General features: G+C 45.2%; 1 protein-coding gene across 2 annotated transcripts in view; it reads left to right on the forward strand.

Annotated features, from left to right (window-relative positions):
* Positions 1 to 305: 305 nt before the first annotated feature.
* Positions 306 to 27,333, forward strand: part of LCP1 (lymphocyte cytosolic protein 1) — a 52,718-nt gene continuing 25,690 nt past the window's right edge. The window contains exon 1 of one of the 2 annotated variants that reach the window (XM_037376729.1): positions 306 to 327. The gene's annotated coding sequence lies outside the window, so the exon portion shown is untranslated. Of the gene's footprint in view, positions 328 to 19,940; positions 20,159 to 27,333 lie in introns of those variants that run through there. The other variant, XM_037376728.1, reaches the window with a different exon arrangement.

The following is a 27,333-nucleotide window of genomic DNA, read 5'->3' on the forward strand; positions in this document are numbered from 1 at the left end:
CGGCCAGGCGTCCCGCTGTAAGGCCCCCACAGCCCCCAGGAGAGCTCGGGGCGTCCCGGGGCGCCGGCTCCCCTTCTCCGAGCCGCGACAGCCGCCCCAGCCGGCGACACCTCACGGCCGCCAGCGACGGCGGCGCGCGGGCCCAGGGGAGCGGGGCGCGGCCCCGCGGCGTGGGCGGGGCTCCCGCGGCGTGGGCGGGGCTCCCGCGGCGTGGGCGGGGCTCCCGCGGCGGCGCGGGGTGCGTCGGCGGTGGGAGCAGGCGGAGGGGCTGCGGCAGCCCGCCCGCCCCCTGCTCGGCATCGCCTGTTGCAGCGCCGCTCCTCGCTGGTAACTATCCTCTGTCGGTTATGCTTAATAGGTGATGGTTGATGTCCCCCTATGGTGCTGGCGGGAAAAAATGAAAATTAAAACGAAGCGGAGCTGCCGCCGCTCGCCAGGGAGGGCCCGGGGGGCGCGGCAGCCGGGCGGGCGGTGACCCCGGGGGCTGCGGTGCCGGCAGGGAGCAGCGCGGGGGTCCCGGCGCCGGTTCGGCACCAGGCGGCGGCTCCGGGGGGGTGGGGTGGCGGCGGGCGGGGAGCCGTGCCCCGGGAGCGGGCATCGCTGGCGGGGCTGGGAACGGGGCTGGCAGCGGGGCTCCGCTGCGCTCGGTGTCGCCCTGTGCTCGGCCGCGGGGGGGGGGGGGCGGGCAGGCGTGAACCTGGTGCTGCTTCAGCAAACTGGGTCGGGCTGAGCCAAACCTCTTAGAATTCATCTCGGCAACACGGTTATTCGGAAATGCACCTGGCACCGCAGTGCTGGTTGAAGTGAGCCCCGCCGGCTGGAGAGCGACGGAAATCCCGCCGGGGTGTGAAGTCGGTTGAGAGTGACTCGGAGATGTGGCACGGGTCAGGGTGCGGGCTGGGCAGGGCAGGGAGGGGGGGGGGTGCCGAAGCGGAGGCACTTTTAGCATCTCTGTTAGCTGAAAACGATCTCGTGAGGTCGCGTTTAGGGACTGACGACCAGTCTGCATCAGTGTCAGGCGAACACTGACCACCCACCACCGTTTTTGGTGTCAAAAACTGCTTAGCCAATACATTTAATCTTAGTATTTATTTTTTAAATTCCTTTTTGTCCACAGGGTCCCACTAAAGGCAACTTCTTTATAGCGGTAATAGTGTTGAGAATTTCTGAAGGGCATTTCCTTTGCCTCACTATGGAAATGAAGAAGCTGGTTTGCATGTTGCAGATGACTCTGCTGTTTGTCCCCTGCCTGCAAGGTTAACGTTTCCCTACCGGGCTGGCAGCAATCAATTTCCCTCTCTTACCTCTGCTTCTGCTCTTCCTTTGCATGTACTCCACTGCGTAAAGTGAGTGGAATAGGCTGAGGCAAAAATTTGGATGCCTCTCCTCAAAAGAAACTGCGTAAATTAATTTAAAGGTATGGCTGCAATGTGTATAATAGATGCCAGAGGGGAAATATTTATGTAACACACCGAAACATTAAGTTTGTTTTTTTTTTTATGTAATTGTCATCCAAGAATCAATACTGTGCCCGAGTGATTTATTTTGTCATTGGCCTTTGTGCTTAGCAGTGCGAGATTCAAAGCAAAACGTCACAACGAGGAAATGCACGTTACATGCACACCGTGCGAAATCGTGAGCTCTCCCCCATTAGGCTGTAAGCTCATTTGGGCAGGACTTCCACTGTCCCTGTCTTGGCACAGTAGCGGTGGTTGCATCTCCACCATGGTGTGGTGGTGCTTGGGGCTGGCGGGACACCTCAGTTTCTGCCCCAGCACCCCATTCTGTGGGAGGCGGAATGGGGCTGTTAATGCCTGCCTTTGAGTTTGGAGTTAGGGTACGACCAGGGTGAGCATCCAGACCTGATCGCCCAGGCACACTCCCAAGTCCCCTGGTCAGATGTAGGTGTGGATGACACCCTGAGGATGACACACCTGAGGATGACACTCTGAGGAAGGCTGGAAGGATACCCAAAGGATACCCGAAACCTCTTACTGAAACATTTTATGTGTGTTCATGCTGTTGACAGCGAAATACTGGGTTGCAGTCTTCTCTTGGAGGTAAATGGGGCACTTTATGTCTGGCAATAGGGATAATCCAACAAACCCTTACCAGAATTCTTAAGTTTTCTCCACTGGAGCGGTGACTTCAGCAGGGTTGGTAGTTTCACCAACATGCATGAAGCCAAGCATTTGGCAAGTGGTATGTGGGGTCGGTCCAGGCACAGCAGATGATGGTACAGTGCTTGGGCTTGGCCAGGTCCCTTCTGCCAGGTGCCCGCTGGTGGGGACAGTCGGGGAACCCTTTCCTGCAGCGCTGCCTCCTGGCTCTGCAGCCATGTCTGTATGACCATATGGGCCAGTGCTAGCTAGTACATGCACCCCAGGCTAAAAATCCTACCTGTTGAATACCGGAGTGTGATTTAGGCTTCCTCTCCTGAGGAAGTTTTGCATCCTGCATTCTGGGATGAATTTTTGCTTTTATAGGGGCTCCTGGCAAAACTTCTCCAGGCTTCAGTGGGATTGGCTTTTTCCTCCTTTCAGGAATAAGGTGGCCTTTGTGTTTGCAAGACCAAGGCCTATCTTTCTTTGTTTCAGCATAAAAGAAAGTTACAAGAGCTGTACTTAAAACACCATCTCACTCAGAGGTTTGTGTGTTTTCCCTGGTGGGGAAAGAGCCTTTTTCCATTTTCTGTTCCAGACCCTTCCCATGGCAATGGCAGGGGCTGTGACAGCAGCTGGGTAGTGGCACAGACGCCTGAGCAGGTGTCTGGTGTGACAAGACACATGGGAGGGACTGTGGCCCAGATCCCCAGCAGTGTCTGGCACTGTTCTTCATTGATGATCTGTTATGGGTGACCGTTTGGACGGTACTTTCATTGGCTGCTTCCAAAATTATCTCCTCTATTCCTTTAGCAGTCATTAAGATGTAGAAATTGTGAGTGAGAAGGTCAATAATGGTGGCAGTCCAATAATGGAGTATGCTATACACGGTATTCCTGAGTTAGAAAACAAGATGAAACTCAGATGAAACCCCATTTTCCACATCACAGGGTGCTTTCTCACCATTAATGCTTACCCTCTCGCATCCCATCACTGTCTCTGTAACAGACCTGCAACTCCTGAATTTTCCCATGTGCAACACTCACTTCAGGTAGCCCTTGCTGAAAAATAAGCCCTTAGAAAACTCATACCCTCCGATCATCCACACAAAATCAAGAGAAAGGAGCAGCGAAAAACCACAGGCAGGGTTGTGTTGGGAGCACATGCCAGGAGATCAAGAGGAGGAAACGCAGAGATACACGTCTTCTGCTCCTTTGCATGCACAAGTGTAACCTGTACTATTGCTAAATAACCATACTTATTTATTCATGTATTTATTTTACAGATAATCTGCAGGGTTTTTTTCATTAAATTACAATAATTCATCAGAAATTCTAGTCTCTTCCATGCTATTAGAGAAACCACATTACAGTTTTAAGGGCTGGATGAAACTCTGTGCGTTGCCAAAATTGAATGATTTTCATCAAGAAGAAGCTAGGACCATGCTGCTAGTCCTCCTGCTGACCTTTAGTATTTATTGCTGACATAGCACACAACTGGAAAATTCAGCAATTGGTAATAGCATTACAAGGCGGACTTGAGGGATGGTTTTCTAAACTAGTGGTGGACGCTGCAAAGAAAACATTATTTTTTCTCTCAGTATTTTGCTTTTTTCCAGGCTCTCTTTGTGCTGCCTGTGGGCAGAGACCCTCTGGAGAGTGCCCAAGCAGAAACCCTGACCCAGCCAGCTCTCAGGAGCCCTGAAGTTGGTCCTGCTATGTGCAGGCTTAGGAGCCTGAGTCCGGATGCTTGGCGTTAGCGAGGGGAATAGTCCCTGTGTAAACATCTGCAGTCTGTAGGTGCCTGTTTTTCCTTCCTACCCTACCTAGTGACCCTTAGTATTTACAGTGCATTCATTTCCTTCTCACTTGCAGGAAGACAGCTAGTCCAGTTTCCTTCTCTTTTATAGGAAGGTAGCTATTCCACTTAATCAGTATTTTGAATAAACCTAATATATTTTTTAATCTGCTTTATTCATATTTACTCTTTCTATTGTGATCTTTTTTTTTTATTCTGAATCAGTATATAACATATTTCCCTAGTTTAAAATGTATTTATTTTTGTTGATTTTCATTATTGATCCTTCAATATTTATTTTCCTGTTGTGATATTTTAGCATTAGTAGGCCTTTATTAGATTGTGAATGTACACCCTTGCTGCTGCTGTTTCAGGAAACTTCTGAGGTTGTTCTGTAGAGTTTTTTCTTTAAAGAAAATCTCAACGTGTTTAATTTTGCTCTTGCAAGGCCTTATCTTGCAGAAAGCGGACTGGTTTAGCTGGGAACACTCATACGTATGAGCTAAGTAAGCAGGTATGCTTTTAGATCAGGAAAGTTTCCTTCCTCGTAGCATTGCGTTTTAATGTAACACACTGAGCATGAGATTTGGGTACGTGAACTCCAGAGGTCCTTTGCAACCAACATACCCACGGTTCTTTCTTCTCAGTCTAAGCTGAGTACGACAGGATGGAAAAGCATGGTTAAAGCTCTGGTGTTGGAGTATTTGGGACAGCAGAGTGGCAGCCCGTGTCTTTCACAGCACACTTAAATCGACGAGTCCAAAGTTTTTGGAAAAGGTCAGCATCATTCTGAAATTGATTTCCCCAGAGATGAAGAACTGTAAAACTGCAGTAAAAAAATATTTGTTTCAGAGACCTGAGTATTTTACAAAGTTTTTTTTTGTTCCTCTAAGCAGAAATAGCTGTATTTCTTACCAAAGTGGAATTTCTTTCCTCATTACTGTTCCTGTCATTATGCTGTTATGTTTCCTAACCTTGAAATGAAAGCAGTTTTGTTAACTTTTTATAAATGCTTGTTACCATGTTGGGATTGAATTGCCTATCCCAGTGTTGTAGAAAAAAAGTGCAAAAAAAGTTTCATTTTCTTGAGTGTACACAAGGTAAAAGGGAGGCAGTGTGCTGGGTAAGAGTGGAATTGTGTGAAAAAAAAAATGAAAAAAAGCCAGAGTTACTGAGCTACTGCTTCTCCCTGCCCCCGCCCCCAGTAGTTTTATGGGGTCATCGTTAAACAGCAAGGAAAAATGCAAACCCTAGTGTCTGCTGTTAAGCAGAAGACTCAAACTGAATCACTGAAGAGATACTTAAAAATAGCATCATTAGAACATCTTCTTTGTTTCCTGATTATGTAAAGACACATGAGAACATTCTCTAATTTTTATTTAAACAAATGTCTGAATGATTGACTCTAGGAAGTTGTCAGTATAATTGTATTCTACTGCTTATGGGAAGAACTCAAAGGGTGATATTTCAGTGTACCTTACAGACGAAATGCCTCTCTCCATTTGCAAGAAAATAAGTAATTTATACCATATATCAAAATCTTTACAAGCTATACAACTTTTACCCTACTTTTACATTTGAAAACATCTGTACTCCTAAGTGTCAGCAAACTTTTCTAGCATTTATGTCCTGTTGTTTTGTATACAGTCCTTGCTTGCCTGACATTCTGTAAAGAGAAATATGAAGTTCAGTTTGTGAGACTTCTATCATGAAATATTAGTAATAAACTCTTGAATATGTAACTGGCTCCCATTAGTTAGCTTTGGTAGACTATTTTTCGCTTCTTTCCCTCCCCATATGTTTGCTGTCTTTTTGTACAGGCAAGTGTCATGACTTTGCTCCTCAGTTTTTTCACCTGTGTATCCAGGTCAGAGTTTTCAAAATAAAACTGAGATTTCAGATTAGCCAGTCTAAGACATGAAAAAAATAGAGCAGTCTCAGGAAAGTGCTGAGCAGCTACCATCAGAAAGCTGGACCTTAAGGTCCCAGGGACGAAGATGCATCCAGGCTTTCTACAAGACCTGCAGACCAGAAGTTTGTGGAAGTCCTCAGGTTCTGGATCTCAGAGTTGACCCGTTCAGGGTTAAGGGAAATGGCAAAGGTCATACAGTGTAAATTTGCTTGAATTACATTTTGCAGGTGCAGTGAGGTCATTTGCATGTTAGTGACTTGATCAGCTTGGCTTTAATGAGCAGAGTTAATCAGAACTGTGATTAACACAGGAAGTGTGAGCAGGGACACATAATGAGCAACAATGTAAAAATATTCATTGCTGCCTATGAATTAAAATGATGTAGTTCATGTGTTCTTTAAAAAAACCTTAGTTTCTCCAACGACTCTTTTTTTAAAATACCCACCTTGAAACTCCATGAGCATGCTCATCAGGAGGGTCCTCACCGACAGCTCTGTTGTAAGGGTAGGCAGAGCAGCCCCTAGCTTGGACGAGCTCCCCTTGCTAAAAAGACCAAGACTCAGCAGAAGGAAAGCATCCTCCTCACGAGGTACCCAAAGCCAAATGCCTTGCCAAGTTGGTTGGTGGGGTTGCCCCATAAAGAAGCCATCTCTGAGTGTGGAAACGGGCTCCCCTGTACCCGGTGGGAAAGACTTGTGGTGCCACCAAGTGCCAAGCCTGGGGTCATCTGCTGCCTGTGAAGTGGGTCAGTAATAACATAGACATCACATGGATAGATGGTGCAAGGGGAAAATAGGGCAGAGGAAGTAACACTGTGCAACTCCCTTCCTGATGAGATGGGGTCATCAGCTGCTGAAAGTCTCCCGTGCTCATGAGAGTGTGTTTCTCAGGACTAACACCAACCATAAACTCTTTAAAAAGAAACTGTCTTTGAATATGCATGTCTGTAGGAGGCCTGATATTTGCAAAAGTTGTTGGGTTTGAGGTAGCACTGGACATGTCAGTATGCACAAGGCATTTGGGACAAATAATTAGTTAGCAAAAAAAAAAAATCCCGAAAAGAGAAAATAATGTTTTGCTTCTTGATGATGGTAACTGTTCTACAGGATGAGGCAGTAATCAGTTTCTTTATTTTTACATTGCAAACACAGTTCTTATATTGTCCGATTGCCTCAGAGAGATTGCTAGGTCAAAAAAGAGGTATCAAAGGAGAGATACTTTCCAGAAAATGAGACAGGGATTTATAGTGACTCAGAGAAGGAAAATACCCTTGCTAAAGATCCTTTAGACCCACCTTAAAGGATAGCTGACACATTTTACATCTGATTTCTCAATGCTGTGATATACCCACTGGTATAGCCCCAGTATTTTTGTGTGGATGCTACACTCCTAGAATTAGAAAACCAGTTTTCAAGCCAATTCAAAAGCAGCCCTCAGGTGAGGACTGGCATTTGACACTGATTTTCAGATAACCCCTGCTGGCTGCCCTTGCTGCAAAGTGCCCAAGCATTAGCCTTTGTCTGCAGTTCTCGTTTGCATCCCAATGTTCAGACATCTTCAACATCTACTTTCACAATTACGTACGATATATAGACAAGCAGAAAGTCAGAAGGGGAAGGATGTCTGATGGTTAGACCACTATTTCAAACCATAGGAGATGTCTCCAAGATACATGTATTAAAAATATGTCTTTTTTTAAATAAAAGAAGTAGAATATTAATTAATTAATTACATTAGTCAGTGGCACCTTGGTTACTACCAGCATTTGAGCTAGCTTCTTTAAGCAAATTTTAAAGCTAGCTTTTTAAGCAAATCGTATTTCTGCACTACTCTGCCTTCGGCATCTACATACCTTTAGTTAAATGGGTTTGTGCAACCAATGGTAAACAGAAATCTTTGCAGCTGCAAGAGAAGTATCCCCTTAGGCTGGAACTACCATGTATCTGCCATGTATTTATCCTCTCATCCTTCCCCTTAGAGCCTTTCTTGTGGTGGGATTTGAGGACTCCTGCATTGGCCCAGGTGCACAGAACCCATGCAGCAGCATGTCCTAGAAATTCTGGACAGAAGCGCACAGCCTTTGCTTAAATGCTGACTTGTTTTGCGAGGGCAGCTAGGAAGACTTGCTGAAAAGATGGCCTTTAGTAAAAGCTGGGGTTGTGGCTGCAGACAGTTGTGTGCTGGGAAGGAAGGGGGACCACACGGCTTTGTGGGGAGGCTGCAGCGCAGCCGGTACACAGGATCTTAGTAAATGCACAGTAATTTATCTCTCACTGATGAGTCAACATCTCTTCCATTCATTGCTGGAACAAACCCTTGGCCATAGAGTAGCTGAAGCATAATAGTTCACATGCCAGCTGTCCTCACGGTGCCTCATTCATGTGGCCATGGCCAGAAATACACCTGCCAAAGGTGTCCCTGAGCTTTAAGTAGAGAAAGCCCACAGTACTGAAATCTCACTGGGGTGTGGAAATGCACTTATTTTTAAAATAAAAGGTAACAGATCTTCAGCCATGAAGGAAACAGATTACAACATACAGCTGAAACTACTGAGGAAATACAAACAGGCTGAACTAAATCTAGTCTTTGCAAAAGTGCCTGCAAACCCTCTTGTTTAAATGTGATGTGTGAGTCACAGCTTGCAGCATGCAGTTGAGGATGCCCTTAATCAGTGTGCTGCACAGGAGCACGGGAGGTCTCCTCTGCGAAATGAATCAGGAGAAGACTGGTTTGTAGGGGATCGCTGCAGGCCATCAGAGCTGCCCCCTAGTTTTTGTTCCTTTTGCAGTTGCAGGAACAGCTCATGTGCAGAGGAGGGAGAGGAACCAGGCAAACTGATGGGATTTTCTGCAGTGGGAGGTCTTTGCCTGGCTCTCCTATGGTTTGGCTGTGCAGTGTGTGTGACAGCTAAAGCAGATATTTCATTACACACTACTCAGTACATGTAATATGTAGAAGAGATGAAGAAAATATTTTGTTATAGCTAAAACTTGGATACTTGGATACTTTCCACACTAATGCTTGGAAAAGGATTTAGAGTTACTGTCATGTAGGAAACTCATTGCTGCTCATGTGAAGCTCATAATTCACCAGGTGGGAAAAGGCAAAGAAATGCCTGAAGGAGCATTAAACCAGCCAAAGCAAGCAGGCAGACTGCTCCTGGCACTCTTGACACTGAACGCTCTTTCCCTTGAGCTATTTGGTGGTTTGTGCTAGACTTTCATCTCAATCTTATTCCTTCAGTCCTGGCTAGCAAAGGGGATTGTAGTAAAAACTGAAGGTGCTCCTGCTTTCTTCTCCCCCATGCTTTTGCAGCTACCTGAATGATGGTGGTAGAGCAAACCATCCTGTCTGCCTGTTATATCTGGTTCCTCTTACCTCCCTCTCTGTTTCATTTGGGAGAGTGCCAGCCCTTTGGGGCAGCTTGCCTTCTTACCCTCTATCTTTCTTCATTCCTGGAACCACAGTACCCAGAGGCTCCAGGAGCTCTTGTACAAACTAGCCCTAGCAACAAAGAAGACACAAAGCTGCAAAGTGGAAAAAAGCTGAGCACTTGGGACCATTCTGGAAGAAAAATTCCTGGCTGCCTTACCCATTCCTCTACACAAACTTGAGGTGCCAGGGAGGATGGTTTCTGGCCAGCACTTCATAGTGACTGAGGCCATTTTTATCCTTGAGCAATAACATGGCTTATTGTACCTGGTCCAAAATTTTGGAGTGGACTCTGTGGCCAGTCTGTACATTACTGGCCATGGCAGTGCTTGCCAGGCATGTCTGCCACCAGCTTCAGTGGGAACGGGCCTGGTAGAACAGGACTGGCAACCCCCAGGGTGGATATGTAGATACTCCTGGCTGTGGAGATCTGCAGAGGACTTACACTGCAGCCTCTTTGGCTTGCTCCTTGTGCCCATGGAGCATGCAAAATGTCACCAGCACTGCAGGGTGTCGAAACTGCAGGAGGAAATCATCTTACACTGATGATGCATCAAGAAATCCTACTGCTCAGGTGGTATTCCTGGTGCCCATCTCTCCTCTGTGTACCCTCAGTTATCTTGTGTGGGATATGCAGAGGAGACAGAGGCAGAGGGTAAGGTTCCATGAATGGCTTTCAGCTATTTGGGAAGCTTGTCTGGCTCCATCCTCCCTGTGTCCATGGAACACCTGCTTTCCCCCTTCCCTCCTGCTGCCATAGGGCAGGCATCAGCTCACCAGGGCAATCGAGCCCCACACTCCCTGCATGCCCATGTCTTGTCCTTGGAACAACTTCAGTTGCCTACCCAGGGGCAGTGACAGCAGGGCTGCTGGCCATGCCTCAGTTGTCCATACTGGCCAGTTGCTCACTTCCAGGTCATGACATAAGCTGGCCAGTGGTATCATCTGCAAAGGTTTCCTTCATCCTGAATGTGTTCAGGGTCTCTGTCCCTGCTGTTTGGGAACAGCTGAGCTCAGAGGTGAGGGTGTTTGCCATTCATTGTGTGAGGCACGGATAGTTATCTGAGAAGAGGCTAAATAGATCTGCCCGAGATCATCTCCAGAGCTGTCCCGCTCATCAGCCCAGCTGTAGAATGAGGGATGGAAACTGGGCAGCAAAGTCGGCTAGGAGCAGGACTAGTGACACTGTCCCTTTGGGGTTTAGGTTTAGGGGGTGGGTTGTGTGCTTTTGCTCCCTACAGGTCAATGAGTGCCTGGGAAAATGGACTCACTGTTGACTTGTGGGTGACCTGCAAGGAAGACATGGTCTGTGCATTTTTTTAGTGGGATGCAGAGCTGGATATGGCCAACCACTATTGCTCCTTGGGCTGTTTGTGCAGGGGATTTCTGGGCAGCTGCCTGGGAGGGTTTGTTCTTTTTCCATGATATGTGAAAGCGAAGTGGGCATTTGCTGGGATTACTGGTGTGTGTCACTTGGGTAGCACAGGGTTTATCTCCTGGCTTTGCCCTGCAGAAGGCCTTGGTTTCTAAATTCCTGACACCACTGACAAACACACAGAGAAGATCAATACAGTTGTGGAGTTTTCATTTGCTGCTGAATTGTTTAACATTTCAGTTTCTCCTGTGTCTCTCGAATGCTGTGTCAAAAGAGCAATTAATGTTTGTTTCAAGTTTATCTGTCTTTTAGATAACACGCAAGAGCTAATGTTTTGTGCTCCTTTTCAAGAACAGTTGTTTAGGGGCTCTTTTGAGTCTTCTGACATTTGGAAACACACCTGTTGACTTTGCCTCATTAGCTTTTGGTGTGCATTGCCACAGCAGCACAGAAAACGGAGCAGCTAAATGAGGATGCAGAGCCGAGGAACACCCCTGCATGTCTGAGGATGTGCTCTGCCTGCTTCCTAGCAGTGCAGGCAGCTCCTGTATGGTACCCACTGGCAGCAACACAAGCAGCATCTGTGTGCTGCTGACAAGTATCTGACACGTCACACTTGGTACTGGCTTTCGAGTGGTGGATCCTTCCATCTCTCTGTGTTCCCTCAAAGGTCTTTCACTTTAAGCAGTCAGCAAAATTAGTCTGGTTTTCACTTTTACCACATGCGCCTTCTGTATGATTGTTAACTTAACTACTGTCCCAATACAGAGGGTCTTCCTGACCGTATTTTAGTTAGGTGTTAAATATGTTGATTGCTAAAACTTGTCCAGGGTGCCTCAAACTTTTGCTTAGGCATGCAAAGCCTCACAATCTTGGCCACCGTTACTGTCAAAGCCTGGCTACTGCTCTGTATAGACTTATAGAATAGGAACATGTCTTTGGATGCATACCCTCCAATTGCAGAGCGCATCCACATCTCTTCAACCTTATCTCAGCTGAGCTTCCAGCCTTATTTCAGCTGAGCTTCCAAGAGGTGTCAATGCTAACCACTAGGGCAGGAAGGTGTTTGACCAGCAAAGTGAAAAAACAAACAGAACAAGAAAAGCAAGGAAAAGCTTGGTTTTGCTTATTTGAGATAAGCAAAGTTGATACTGAAAACATGAAGGAATTGTAACTGGGTTTTTGTGGGGCTTGGCCTGAAGCAGAATTGCAAGTAAGACCAGCTGTAATCGGTGCTCACGATTGCTAGCAGGCAGAGAGGGGCAGAAGTGTCTCCCGCTTCCCAAGCTTTTTCCCCTCATATTTGTTAGTTTATGTATATCATGAAAGGGATTAATCCCAAATACAAGCTCTGATTGGAGGTTTTCTTAATCACCATGTAAAAACATTATTGGGACTAGATTTGTCAGGAAAGAGGGTGGCCTTGTAAGCATTCCTTTTCCAAAAATAGAGATGTACCAGGTAAGAGTTTGTTGGATTCAGGACCTTTGCAGAAAGCCTGACCTCAGATACCTCCTGTCTTTAATTTCCATACCGATGCCTCCATCAAAAAAACCCAAACCACCCAATCTTTTTTTGTCTTCCTGCAGCTCCAGTCGATGCAGGACGTGTTCCTTCTGAGTGAAAGGCTGTCACCCAGTGCAGCACACGGTCAGCCTAGCGCTGGTTCTCACCTCCACCTGCAGGAGCATGGCGAGTCCCTCTGCTGCGGAGCCAGAAGCAGGGCTGGCTCTGCAAACACAGCCGTGGCAAGGCTGGAAACGAAATGCCCTCGGTTTGGGCATTTGTTCTCCACATTCTGTACTGAATTATTATTTTTTTTTATGTTCTGTAGAAACGCAGCAAGTTCCTCCTGCGGGAGGCAAACTTCCCCTCCCAACAGGGAACTAATAACTGCTTGTACAGGTTTCTGAGTGGCAGCTTCTGTGCAGAACTTCAGGCCATTGACCACCATGCTTGGAAAATGCAGGCAAGAGGCTGTAAAAAGAAGTGGGGCTTCTGAGCTAAATACCCTTAGAAATATTGTGAAGAATGCTCACAGAAGCACACTGCGTGAGAGCGAGAGAGCTTAAACAGGGTATGAGCCAGGGAGTAAGGAAATGGCAAGAGGTGGAGGGAAAAGGGAAAAAACTTACAGAAAATGTGCAAAGGGAAAATGAGAGAATAAAGGGGAAAATGCCAACAAAAAGAAGAAGAGATACAGGAATATAGCTTTTAAAGAAGCTGAGTTAAAAAAATGAAAAATAAGCTAAAAGGAAAGCAAACAGCCTAGGAGGTTAAAATTTCCAAAATGTAAAAACATATAAAATATAAATATAATGATGTAGTATTCAAGAAGGTACGTGTGCGAGTGAGCCTGTGTGCACATGATATTTTGTTCAGTCCTACAAGTGTTCATGTGCAGATTTCCATCTGGGCCCAAAGGAAATTGAATTACATTTTTCTTGGCAAAAAGCTGCCTGTGGAGAACTTGTCTGAGGGGAGCAGCTTCACTTACAAATATGGGTTTTTTTCCTGCAGTTGGACCAGCTTGCAGCAGAAGACAGGTACTTGAAATTGTGGCAGTGGGATGGCGGCGCCTGGGCTCCCAGCAGAAGTGCTTTATCTTTGCCGTGACAGCTGCCCCAGGCACATGGCAGAGCCTTGTGCCCACATAGCAGGCAGGGCAGGTGGGTCTGGGGAAGCCCATTTTGCCGCTAAGCCAAAGCCACCTATGGTTTATTCAGCAAAAATTGGGTGAGATAGACTGTAAGTATAACAGATAAGTTACAGTGAGACAGCTTTTGACAAATTCAGATCCTCAGAAATCATGACTTTGTTTCCTCCCAGCTTGGCAAAATCAAGTGTCATAATTATAATTAAAAATAAAATACTTTTTCCATCTGTTTCTCCATGCTTTTTACTCCTGTAAGCCTCTGACGAGTTGAGCCACCGAAGTCACGTTTTCATACTTTTTCCCTCATCACAAAGATGAAATTGTAGAATCATAGAATCATTTAGATTGGAAAAGACCTTTAACATCATCAGGTCCAACCATTAACCCAGCACTGCCAAGTCCACCACTAAACCGTGTCCCTAAGCACCACATCTATGCATTTTTAAATGCTTCCAGGGACGGTGACTCCACCACCTCCCTGGGAAGCCTGTTCCGATGCTTGACAACCCTTTTGGTGAAGAAATTTTTTCACAATACCCGATATAAACCTCCCCTGGTGCAACTTGAGGCCGTTTCCTCTTGCCCTGTCACTTGTTACCTGGGAGAACAGACCGACCCCCACCTGCCTACACCCTCCTGTCAGGCAGCTGTAGAGAGCGATAAGGTCTCCCTGAGCCTCCTCCTCTCCAGGCCGAACAGCCCCAGTTTCCTCAGCCGCTCCTCACCAGACTTGTGCTCCAGACCCTGAAAGAAAACCCGAACAGCTCAGAAACAGGTTTTGGGCTGAGTCAGGGTCTAACCAAGACTCTGGTTTTCATAGGATTGCCCAAAAAAATAAATACACAAGAGCCAGTATTGTTGCAACAGCCTCTGTGAATGACACTTCTAGACCCATATCCTTTTGGAAACGGATATATCAGCTGGAGGAGTCACCGCTGGTCTCTGTTCGAGCCGTGGGATTTGGGTGCTCTCCTGGGAGAGGCAGGGCGCGTGCCCTCCTCCTCCCGCTGCAGTCAGACCTGCGGGCTGGCTGCTGGCCGTGGCTGCTCTGCTGCTTAACAGTGGCCAGGCTTTTCCAGCCTCTTCTTTTCACTCTCCCACCAAGTAAAACCCAAGATTAGTTCCTGCACCGTTATTAATATTTCACCAGTACTCGCCGTTGCAGCAAATGGATGGTTCTGCTCAATAATTCATGGCTGGGTGTAGCCTATTAAATTTGTAGTGGGGTGTACACTTTCCTGTTATTTATTTATCATTGCTTTCATTTTACAGGGTGTTTTCTTCCCTGCCATTTTTCACTTGCTTAAATGCCTCTCCTTCAAAGTTCAGGCTACTTGCAAGAAATTAATCTTGTTCCTTATGCCTTTTAAGTAAGGCTAAGCTCTCACTGCAAGGACCTGGGACTGGGCCATAAGGAAAACTTTCAAACACATTCAGTCACTTCAGTGCAGGAAATCACTTTCAAGCAAATGACTGGGAATTCGGTACCAAGCCCGACAACCCAAAGTTCATCCATGGCCTCAGAGCTATCTGCTTTTTGTTTCACAGAGATGTTTGGCTATTTCTGCTGAGGAAACAACCTGCTCCAGGACCTACAATTGACTGTTGCCCTGTCTCACCCTCTGCCAGCAGACACTGTTCTCTCTCAGAGCCCTGAATGTATGTTTTGAGATGTGTAGATCTTTCTAGGCTGGTTGTAGGTTGTACCCCCTGCTTAGGAGTGATCTTTAGCTTTGTGATGTGGAAACAGTCTACTCGTAGCTTAATTGAGCGTTGTGGCTCATCTTGACTCCTAAATAAGACAGCTTGACAGTGAAACTGAAATAAAGTTTTCCTTAAAAGGCTCTACGATGGGTTTTCAGAGTTAAGGGTTTGGAAACCAAAAGCTGCACAAGCATGTAAAACCATAAACCAGTCTCCCAGCCTAAGTTTAACAGGACATTATCCTCCTGGTCGTTCCTGTGCCCAGCTCCAAGGGAAAGTGTGAGTTTGGAGAGCCACTGGTCCTGAGAATGACCCTGCCAAAAGCATGCTTTTCAGTATGAGAGACCTTCTTTCTACATTCCTCTATCTCCAGACGTGCCAGTATATGAGCCTAGGCTTCCCTTCCTGCCCAGGTAAAAATGCCTTGTTGCCGATTCCCGCTCAAGGCTGCCAGCCCTGCTGTGTGGCAGAGGTTTCCCTTCATTTTCTTCACACCTGCGCAGGCGTGGGCCAGCACCCTCCACGCTGCCTTCTCCCTCCTCCTCTGGCTCCGTGCAGCGGCTGTGCAGGGCACCGCTGGGAGTGCCGGTACAAGGGGTCCTGGCATGGAGGGTGGTGGTTGCATGAGGGTCAGGGATCCCATGTCTCTGGGAGGGACAGCTCAGTGGCAGGCTCCAGCTGGAGGTGAAGTCCTGCAGTGACAGGTCTGCCCCACTCCTTCCTGCACGAACAGATTGAGACAGAGAGTGAGATGCTCTTGTTGCACCAACAAGTATTTCATGATATCATGATTCCAGCTGCAAAAGACCCTGGTTTCCAGGTTGTGAACAATTCAATGGGATCACCCACTATTGCTTCGTATTCTCAAGGCTTTTTCTGGCAGATGTAATGCAGGAAGAATACAGCACAAAAGGTCTTATTTTCACATGCATTCTGCAAAGCTCCCAGTCTTTAGTATTCTCTCTCCCACAGAGATCACAAGTGGCATTTTGAGATACATTGCTAACGCAGACAGTCCCAGCAGTAGATCAGATTACCTCCCCTCTACCTGAGCACATGCCATCAGAGTAATGGCTCCTGCTTCACAAGGACTCATTTACCTTTCAACAGCATTTAAGTTCTCAGGGTCCATTTTCAGAAGCAAGGCAGGTTATTTCAGTATCTAAATCACTAGTGGCTACTGGAAGTGTCACTGACTTCAATAGGAACAAGAATGGGGTCACATGGAATAAAGGTGTGATTTAGATTGCATCAAACTGTAGTGGGAATTAGACTGGGTACTCTGTACTTACGTAAAAGCAAGATATTATTTGTTTAAATGAGATCATTTTTAAATAATTTCCATTAATTTTGATTTGCCCTAGTTTTTCATGGACCAGGAGGTTCCTCTCAAAGGGTTCATTTAAAATTGTGCTGTCATTAAAACAAAGACACTTTGCAAGGTCCACAGGAAGCTGCCACTGTCAGTCTGGAAGATTTGTGCTGCTGTCCCTGCTTTGCTCCCCACCACGCCCTTCCCATCCTGTGTATGTTCTTGGAAGGAGGACAGTCCACAACCTGTGACTGTATCAGCAGCGGCAAGGGAAGGTGGTGTGTGATACGAATGTGATTTTGCAAAATAATGGCCTTTGGAGCAACTCATTCCCTGAAGCAGAAGCAGTCTCCAGGAAGACCAAGGAAGAGGGTCTTGGGAGACTGCAGTGAGCAGTTACAAATGCAAGAGCCAAGAAAGAGGTGGTCGTGCCAGAAAAGGCCACCGCAGGAATACTCTTCCCTAGTTCCCACAAGGAAACTGTTCACCTACAGCAGACCTCAAATCTCTCCTCAGTTGGGGATCCCTGCAGACCCCCTCTGGGCTGCCAGAACACAATATTGCCAAGTAATTTGAAGCTGCTGCTGTACCTTTTCTTAGGCAGATGCCCCAGTTCCTTTGAATTTAATTCCCACTCATTGGCAGAAACCAATTGGGATCAATGGTTCCTGCAGGGTTTTTGGGTTGCCTCTTACCTTGTTAAGAAATATCCAAGCTTGATGACAGGAGAAGGTGGCCAGTGGCTGCCCTTGCTAAGGCTCCCCACGACACCCAGGGGTGAAGGGGAGGAAGGTGAGAGCCCGCTGGCAGGCGAGGAGGCAGGAGTGAACACCTGCTGCTGCTCAGGGCTGGCAGGGCTGAGGCAGGGGCAGAGGAGAGCCAAGGCTGCAAGAGAGGAGGACAAAAGCTGTGGAAGGGTTTGAAGCCTGCAGTGACACAGCCTGCCTGACCTGCAGCGAAGCGTGGCTGCATTGCACGGGCAGCAGGATGAGAGTATCAGTGCTGCAAAAGGTACGTGGAAAGAAAGGTCCTTCAGGCACAGGGATGATAAGGGGCAAGGCTTTTGATGTGTTTTAGTGGTGACAACAGAGGGGAAAGGATTGGTTTTGAACCTGTTTGGCTGTGGCTCAGGGGCATAGTCTGTTCATAATTATAGTCCTCTCTCTGTCAGTGATTAGGCACAGTGCATGTTAATTTATGGTTCTTAATAGTCATCTTAGCTGCTTCCTAATATCCTTGCATGTAACTGGAGGAACACCCTTCTAACTCCTCTGCCTTTCATTCAAGTAAATCTCACAGTAGCTGCACTGAGATTTTGCCCCTAAGACTGGAGCTGTAGGTCAAATGTATTATTTTTCTAATGGGGGACAGTAATGGACATTGAACTCGGTATCACAGCACATCCTATCGTAACACCAACCAGTCTGTTGCTAACTGTAAGCGTACTTCATTTATATTGAAGAGTTATGATTCAACACACTTCTAGGAAATAGATACTATAATGATTGCCTGCAGTATCCTGTCCTGTGTAAGAAATTACATTAGAGAGATCATTGGTATATAATCATATATTGCCAGCAATACCATAAACAAGCATCACATAGGTACAAGTTAACCAGGTACAGGTGGGAGTTAACTATTGCACTGTACCAATGCAGTGTATTTCAGTGCTGCCCAATAAAATTGTTATTTGTGTGATGCTTCAAGGATGCACAGTGCAGAATTTAAATAGTGCGTTGTCATGACAGGACTTCAGCTCAGGTTGTCTGTAAAGACTATTTAAGTTTAGTGAATTTTGGTGAGACAGCATTTTTAGGTATACACAGTGACATTCTAGTAGGTCTTGCAGTAAAGCAGCAAAAGGAAAAGGGATTCATGGTCCATATGGCAAATATATAATTTTTTTGTTGTTTATAAATCCATCATACTTTAAATCTCATCCCCACTGTTCTCATATTTCTAAGCTGTTTGAGCACTTTTTAAGCACAGCTGGTGCTTATTGATATGTCCTGGTATGAATCAGTACTGTGTGCTGATGACACAGGATTAAGCTCAGTCTAATTGAGATGAATATAAAATATCATACGCTAGGGTGGAAAATCTGAGTACTTCACCTAACTTCTGCAACAGCTATGATAACTCAAGGGAGGATGTTAAGAGTGCTTAGCAAACGTCTCTGATAAGAAAACGCCCACCCCTAGTTTTCCTGTGCAAGTAAGATGTTAGATTTAAGGTATGCATCCATTTGGTGCCCTCTTCCCTATCTCAGAAAAGGTACTGCAGCATCTAAGGAGGTGTTGTGGAGTGCAACAGAAATAATTAAGGATTTGAAAAAGCCTGTAAGAAAAAAGTTGGGGCAAATCATCAGGCTAGTGTTAAATATCTTAGCAAACAAAGAAGGGGAGTCTGTCAAATAACGAAATACCACACAGGAGGTATTTTTCTAGTAGAAGGAAGTAATCATAAATGCCTGGAACATATTTCAGTGTAATTCTGAATACAGCAAATGTACGTGTGCTTCAAGGATAGATCTTAACTATGGGGATTTGTTCATGAGAAGGTTTTCCTGAAGCTCTTTGACAGAAGCTTGTAGCTGATGGTTCAGCTGGTCTGAAGAATCATGAATGACAGCTTTTTCATTAAAGCCCATTCAGTTGGGTTATTTTTTCAGCTGCCTGTTTTCAGAGGTAGTAAAAGTCAGAATAGAAGTTGTTAAAGAAGCTGAAGGATGATTCTTCAGCCTATGGAAAGTGGTGGGAATTCTGCTCTTAAGGCAGGACATTTGTTAAAATCCCCATGGGACTGATGAATCATTTTAATCTATTGATGTTGTGTTTTCAGTTCTGCTACAGCTTCTGCAATGCTGCATCACCAGGGTTGAAAGACAGCTAATGTTTGCATCCATCACACACTTTTACCCTTGACCCTCAGTGTAGCTGGGAAACATACCCTTGAAATTAGTGTCAGTTGTGAGGTGGCGTGAGGAGCACTGTGTCCTGTTTGAGGCTCCCCTGTACAAGAAAGGCTTTGACAAACCGTAGAGAGCCACCAGGGTGGTCAAGGGGCTGGAATACATGAGATCCAAGAAGAGGCAGAGAAGGCTGAACTTGTTCAGCCTGGAGAAGAGAGGGCTGAGGGGAATCTTATTGGTGCCTACACCTACCTAATCGGAACTTACAGAGAAGACGGACCCAGCCTTTTGTCAGTGTGCACTGAGAATAAAAGGTCAGAAGTTGCATCAAGGGAAATTCCAACCACATGCAAAGAAAAAAAGTTTTCATAGTGAGACCAGTCAAATGTTGGCAGAGGTTGCTCAGAGATGCTGAGGACTCTCCATCCCTGGAGATGCGGCCCCAAAAGCCCCAGCCTGACTTTGCAGCCAGCCCTGTATTGAACGCAGGGTAGGACTGCAGACCTTGTTGTCATGCAAATTTAAAACATGGCTGCTTTTATCACCAAAAAGAGAAGGTGTTTGGTGCGTATACATCTGCTTAGTGAAAGAGAACTGAACCAAAGAGGGTAAAACTGAGAGGAAGCAGTACACATCAGTGCACCTATTGTAGGCGTAACGACGCGAGGGAGACCAGAGAATTTCCTTATAAAGACAATCTATTTCACGATGATGTTTTGTCACCAGTCACTTCCCGCTCTGGGCTCAGTCTTGGGCTTACAGTCTTGGGCTTGACGAGTTGCTCTGCAGAAAAGGAAGATTTTCCTCGTCACGCAGCAACCTGTTTCGACATACTACTTGGCAGTTCCCCAGCCACCAGAAGTTTGGGGTTTTTTAAGAACTTCTCCTCTTTCTGTTGGATTTGCAGCTGTCGAGCTGTTGTGCCCGCAGTTTGGACCCACCGCTTGAGCCCGGGAGGTAAGATCACAGCACACGCTGTTCTTTTAGCGAGCAGCCCTCGTTGAGTGTATGAACAGTTTAACTGTGCAGGAAATTGTGGTCACAACGACAAAGCAGTGCAGGTCTGTACAGCATGAAGCATGTTCCAATCGTCTTGTGCACAGCATTTCTACTGACCTTCAGGGAAGTGTTTGATGGATTTAATTGGGCAGAGTGGTCTTTGACTGAGTAGGGTGGTAGTCTTTGAATTTGCGTTGGTTCGTCAGGGTATGATAAAGTCAGAAGCCATTATTTAGATTACAGAGTGGATCCCTCTAAGGAGGTAATTCTCATTCCAGTGATGAAAAACACTGATTCAGAAAGCTAATGTATTTTGGCCCATAGTGTTTACAATCTACCCTGCTGACTGTTAAGACATTTATCTTAGGCTTTTATAAATGTAACTTCACTCTTCAGAGAACAAATAAAACTGATTCATGAAGGACCCTGAGTGTAGTAGGGACTTCTGCTTTAAAAACAGTGATATGAGGAGGTTCTAACATTGTATTTGCCTTTTAAGATCTTGACTGTTGAAGCTGGTCAGGCTTGCCCCTTGTCTTCTTTGGGATTTCAGCTCAGGCTGTAGACCAACTGTGTCTTGCAAATGTCTACAGAAGGTTTAGGTGGTAGCATTGTAAACAGGAGCCTTTGGGCTTAACTTTTTGCTCCGTAAGAGCAGTAGACTGCTGTTTTTGTCAGATACTGGCTTCCTCAGCACATGGATTTGGTTTAAACACTGTAAACTGACCCTTAAATCTGTGAGCAACTTGACTTTTCAAGCAAATGGGACCTCAAGCCTTTGTTAGTGTCACTGAAGCCACAGACAAAGTTGGCCAGCTGGTGCCTCACTGCTGCAGATATCAAGTGAAGACGATCTCTAGCAAATGGCAGGTGAGATTGTGCCATGAGAAGTGCAGATGGATGCTCAGCGGTTTGATTGTCTTGATAAAAGCAGATCACACCCTGAAACATCTCATGTAGAGAGGTTTGGGCATGTATTGCCTCCCTCCCCTCTTGCTTCTCACACAGGGATGATCTTGCCCTCCCGAGATGGGGCCAGAGGGTCTGTGCAGGGTCAGGGGTGGGGCTGGGGAAGCTCTCCGGAGTGGACAGGAGACTTTGAAACCCCCTTTGTGGTGGGAAACTCCATTGAGGAGAGATGCTAGAGCCACGAGGGACTGGGAAGTACCTCCCTGCTTGCTGGTAGCAAGGATGGGGATTTCTGCTTCAGTCCTGACTGTGAGACCCAGATTTGCTTAGCTCAGAAGCTGAAGACAGTGTTCACACAACAGGTCAAAAAAAGGTTGTATTCTGTTGCTGGTTTTGAATCTGCTTCCTGAATGGAAACTGAGTAAGGGTTTGGACTGAATACTGCTACGGTTATGCAGTGTTTGAGAAACTATATGAAACTCATCATACTTAAACAAGTCCAGTGGTGACACTTCTCTCACCCTGCTCACAGAACCTACCATGCACTCCATCATGTTGTATAATGCTACCAAATTTTTTTTTTTTATCATGTTTCCTTCTGATTTCATTCACAAGCAGCTTAAAATGCATCTGCGTAGCATGGAGCAGAGCTATCTTGATAGAAATCCTACAGCAAAAGTCATCACCGTATGTTTTTTCTGAAGTATGAAAGAACCTTATAAAGGGGTTGAGTAAAGGGGAAGGAAGGAGATGGAGGCGACCAGGAGAGTACAATGCATTCAGAAATGTAGCTGATTTTCATACTATTAGCCCTTTCATGCAGAACAGCAGACTCCAGTAAAACGCTGATACAAAACATAAAACGTTTATCAAAATGAAAAATACATACGAAAAAACCTGAAATAGTATTTAGGTGCTACAAGACAGTGTAGGAGGCTCTGCATTGATCTCTCTGCGCATCTTTGCAGTTATCAAAGGGGAAAACTAGGATGGGAAATAAATCGCCACCCCCAGATGAGACAAGCGGGGTGTCCCGGACATGGAGGCAGCGCTCACAGGGAGAACAGCATGTGAGCCATGAGGGCTGCCCAGTGGTGGGGACTCAGCAACCATGCCATAAATCCAAATTATTCTTCAGAGGAAAGTGGCACAGGAGGACTGTGCATCCTACTGCTCCGGTTCCTGCTTCAGTTCCCCTTTGCACACTCAAGAGACCTTACATCTCCCAGCATGGCACCATTGCAGGAGCGGGTCCAAAGTAGCAGGACAGCTGGTAAGGAGGGCTATGCTCAGATGTGCTCTCCATGTTCTGGTCTGGTTTGGTGAGTGGAAGAGCCTGATCACTCAAGGGCTTGCTAAGCCCCTATGAATCCCTGCTGAAATCAGTGAGGAGTCCTGCAAAACTGAGAGCAGAATACAGCTGCTGGTGTTGGAGCAACAGTAACAGATTCATAAAACCAGGTGCAATCAGTCAAACGCAAATATAAAGTTTGCATCTAAAAATAAAATACCCACCTCCTTTTTACAGCTGGAACATGTTTTTAATACTTTCCATGCACAGAGGAACTCTTTTCCTGCTAACAAGCTGGAAACAAGAGGCCACGTTCTCCTTTTCTTGTATCGGTTACGGGGCTTTCACAGGGCATTTGGGACTGAGTCAGTACATTGTGACCTGACCTTCTGCCGCTGGGTTGCAGCACAATGAGTGCCTCACAGGAATAGGAAGAGCAGTTTTCATCTGTCTGCCTTGGGTTTTGTGTCACATCTGCCATCCCAGTCGTGATGGGGCAGAGGTGGGGTAGCTCCTCATACCTGTATCCAAAGCAGCCTCTGTAGGTGCTCCCCTCTTCCCCCACCTTAGTTAGCAAAGGTGGAACTGGGTGGGCCAGGGCTTTCCTTGTCGAGTAGGACATCTGTGGAATGACAGAAGCTGTTTGTCAATTTGGCTTGGTTTGAAAACCAGCTTTGGCCAAAAAAAGAGGGGAAAAAAATCACTGGAAACATTTGATAATCAAAATGTTTCTTTTTCTATATAAAAATGTTTTCATTTTAAAGCTAGCTAGCTTGTGTGGATAAAGGGATAGAAAAGATAAGTGACCCAACAAAAAATGTAGTGTACTACGTCAATTTTTTCTTTTGTAAGAAAAATTCTACAGGCTCTGACTGAAAAATAATATGCACAGATATGCTGTCTCCCTGGTAGAATTTATCTGACAGATAAAAGACACATAAGGAGAGTATTTATGGGTTCACAGCTCTGTTTCTTCGGTTTCCTTGAAGGATTAGTACACCCTGCCACTGAGTGGTATATTGGAAAGAGATCTTCATTTCTCTACAAACCCTGTGTATTTTCCCTTCCTAAGCCCTGTTGAGTCGTATTTAATTTAGGACTCAGGCATCACATTGACAAACAAGGTCCTTTATAAAATGGAACATTAAGAAAATAACTCATGGGCATCACTGTGTTGCTTTCTGAACAGTGATAAATGTATTTTCTCTGTATTTTCAAATTGTATATGAAATAATATGTGAAGTGCAACAACTTAATTTCAGTGCCTGCACACTTGGTGAGATTTTGCTGTCTTAAAATGCCTTTGAGGCAAAGATTGTCATTTAATGTGGGCTAAACTGTGAGTATTTATCATGTACCAGGGAGGAACTGTTTGCCATAACTTCAGAAAGACTCTTCTCTGTGTTTTGTATGCTGGTTTAAACAGTGAGATCCCACCCCAATTGAAGGTACTGTAATCCAAGTTACATATTGCTAACAGAGCCAAGCATGTTTCTGTCTACTTTAGGATTTAAAATTTAGCTCAGCATCTTTGAGGAAATTAGAAAAACCTCTTATCCATGTGTATAACTATAGCTATTTAAATAGGGAAATAGTCAAACCACTAAGTGCACAACTTGAAAAACAAACTTTTTTTTTATGAACCACCTCAGGTGTTCAAAGATGTTGCAATTTGTGCTTCTTAAGTAATTTTCAAAGTTGTTGTGTAAGAAATGCATCTAATTGACAAATGGTTCAAAACCTGATGGTATTTGCTGATGCTGTCAGTCATGGTGAGTAGCTGGCTAGATGGTGACACTCACCAGCAAGGAAGTAATATAGGGGTTCTAGTTTTTATCTTATATCATTAGCAAAAAAAAGCCCTATCACAAAAAAACGTCCACACAATCTGCTTGAAAGCTGTGATGCTAAACAAGTATAAAGGACATGTGTGGGATTGTTTATTTGTCTGAGATGGCTGGATGCCCTCGAGCCACCGTGGCAATTTATCACTGCTCCAACCCGGCAGCAAGGCTGGGGAAGTTTAGTGTTAATGCTACTGTCCTACTTTGCTGTGGGTGCACTATGGATCACCCTGCTAGTGGCGGGATACAAACACATTATTTCGATCAAAACTGTAAGAATAACAACAAATAATAATAATTGTAAGAGAGAGAAGCATGATAATAGCAAGTATGCTGAAAATATGAAGTTTAACTGGGAGATAAACTATTCTGAATTATGTAGAAAAAGATGTTTGACATATGTTTGGCCAACAAGATAGCTTTGCCTGTTGCATTTTAATTTAAGATTTTTGCCAATAAGCACAGGATGAAACTTTAAAATTGGGGAACTTCTAGGCCATGCTGTTGTGGTTATAGCATTGATTCTTCTTTCAACACGAGACCCACTGAGTAATTTCTCTTTTTCTCACCCCTTGGTGAGAACTAAAATAACAAAACTTGTCTCCAGAAGGAAAATATTTATCAGAGCCTAACTCATAAATCTCCTCTTTTCTTGTCTTCCCCTCAGCCCTTCCACACTGTAGAAAATCAACAGACTGAGACATAATTTGAACAGAAATGCATACGGATATGTAGATTTACATGTGGGACCTTATGAGGGAAAGGCAGAGGGAAATATTTCTAGGGAGGATTATACTATCAGCGATATTCTGATGAGTGACAGGAATGAGGAGGGCCCCAAAGGTGCAAGAGGTATGGAACAAAGATCGACTATGCTCAAGATACTCTCTTTTCCCTTGTATTTTTCTGGCCTGCAAGATGCTTCAGATCTATCACAAGAGTTTCTGCACAATTCTGAGGCCACCTCTGTTATTCCTGCCTACTGGTGGCACTGTCCAGGGCGGGCTGCGTGTTGTGGGAGGATTGCTGGTGGTGCCTCTTTGCTATCAGCTAGGAGGGAAAGGCTAATGCAGAAAGGAGCTGGAGAAGTATCCCCCAACCCTTATGGAAAGCTGGACATTTGGAAATTGAATTTGTGGATGAGACAAGAAAGAGAAAAGAAAAGGAACTGGAGCTGTGAGCTCTGATAAAGTAAAAAGCAGAGCTTCGTGTGCAGAGGGAGACACAGTCTTACGCTGCCCCATGCAACCCTAACAGCTATGTTTCGCAACAGCATGTGCCTCTTGCTGCATCACTTTCAGGAAAAAAAAAAAGTATGAAGAGAAGACAGCAGAAGAAATAGGGGAATGTATATATGATGGGGAACACATATGCAGTTCTTTATCTGATCACTCCAACAGCTAGAGGCGTTGTTGTATTACTAACAAAGCACTAGTGCATTAACATAATAAAGCCCTGATGGTAGAAAGTGAGTAAATATTAGTAATTTGTTCAACTTTCTCAGCACCAAATTCACAGTTAAATCATTCCTGACAACTTAAGTATGTGTTTGTGAAATGTAATGTTGCCCCATGAAATTTACTTTTTTGCTTTGGGGAAAGGTACAGCTTCATGTCTAGCTGTAAAGTGCAGTTTCACACCTTCAAGGCTTTCATTGCCTTGCTTGCAATAAGGCTTAAACACCAGAGAAGTGGAAGAAAATATGAAACAAGGTAACCATTTAATACAAGCCTTGGAAACCTTGAGGTTTTAATGGATTTGCCATTTATTATTTATATTGCATGGTGGGTGCACACTTTGCCAACTAATGCATAACCAGGCAGCTTCTCAGGCTATGGTTTCAAAATTGAAAGAGATGAAAGAACATCAATATTGCTGTGTTTCAATTTAGAGGTAACGTTCAGGTTTGAGATTATTTTAGTTCTTCCTTTATATTCCATACTGAAAATTGTTTGTTATTAGATCTCTTAAAATATTAGTGTGATAGTAGGTCCTTCTGAGGATAAGGTCAAATAAAAGGAAGCTTTACGGCATGGCTGTAATGTATTGGTTTGGAAATGATGGCAGGAAAGGCAGTGCTTCGTAGAGGCTCTTTTGATATCAGTTTGGTACGATTCTCAGCAGCTTAGGTGAGGCTATTTTCCCTTTTTTACATTAATCTGTAAATCAACAGCCTTCTGGGGAGGAAGAAGTAGTTTGCACAACTTTATTTTTGCTTTTGCAATAGTGGGTTTATGCTGTTTGGCAAACAAGAACGAAGCGTCACTTTCAGGCAATGTGTAATCCAGATGTCCTGATGCCATCTGAAGCTCAGTCTGTCTGAAGGAGTGATTTTTTTCCTTCTGAATTTTTATTACCATCCCTTTCTTTCTTGTTGGCTGTTCTGCTTTCTTGCTCTGACCTGTGGAGCTGTATTCCCCTCCTCAGCATCCTGCCTCCACATACAAGCATGTGCTGACTTTCATCTTGTTCTCTCTAAAGAACCTCAGTTCTTTCACTGATCTTTGATCACACCAAGTTCAAGATCCTTCCTCCCAGCTGCTGCTGACCTTTAAAATCTCATTTGTGCTGATAGCTAAGCCATTTGCATTTGTTCCTTCTCAAACTCCCCTCCCTTTTGCTTGTGGTTCACCCTTGCCCAGCCTTCTCTTTGCTTCTTGCTCTACATCTCCATGCTCAAAGCCATCCCCAGGTTCTCATCTGCTGATTTTCCCTTTGCTCCTCTCTCAGCACCTCAACAGCCACTCCCTTCAAAGAAGCTGTTTCAACTAGTTCATATTACCTGTCACCTCCACATACTTTGCTGCTATACCACCCTCTGCACTTTTTTTCTCGGCATCTGTCTTGTCATACTGATTTAGCAAACAGTTTGGAGCAGAGCAGTGCACCATATGCTTACAATGCCTTGTGGATTATCAGTAATCGGACTATTCACCCAGGGTTGTTGGATGCCCTCTTGATGGGATGCCTGAGGTATTTTCAGTTTGCATTGAGGATGATGAAGTGCTGGAAGTGCTTGACCCCTAGAAGCAAATGACCCTGCTCTTGGCTGATAACATTAGTAAGAAAATATTGGGCCAAACCTCCCC

This window comes from Falco rusticolus, chromosome 2, assembly GCF_015220075.1.
Source record: "Falco rusticolus isolate bFalRus1 chromosome 2, bFalRus1.pri, whole genome shotgun sequence".
In the NCBI taxonomy this organism is placed as follows: Eukaryota; Metazoa; Chordata; class Aves; order Falconiformes; family Falconidae; genus Falco; species Falco rusticolus.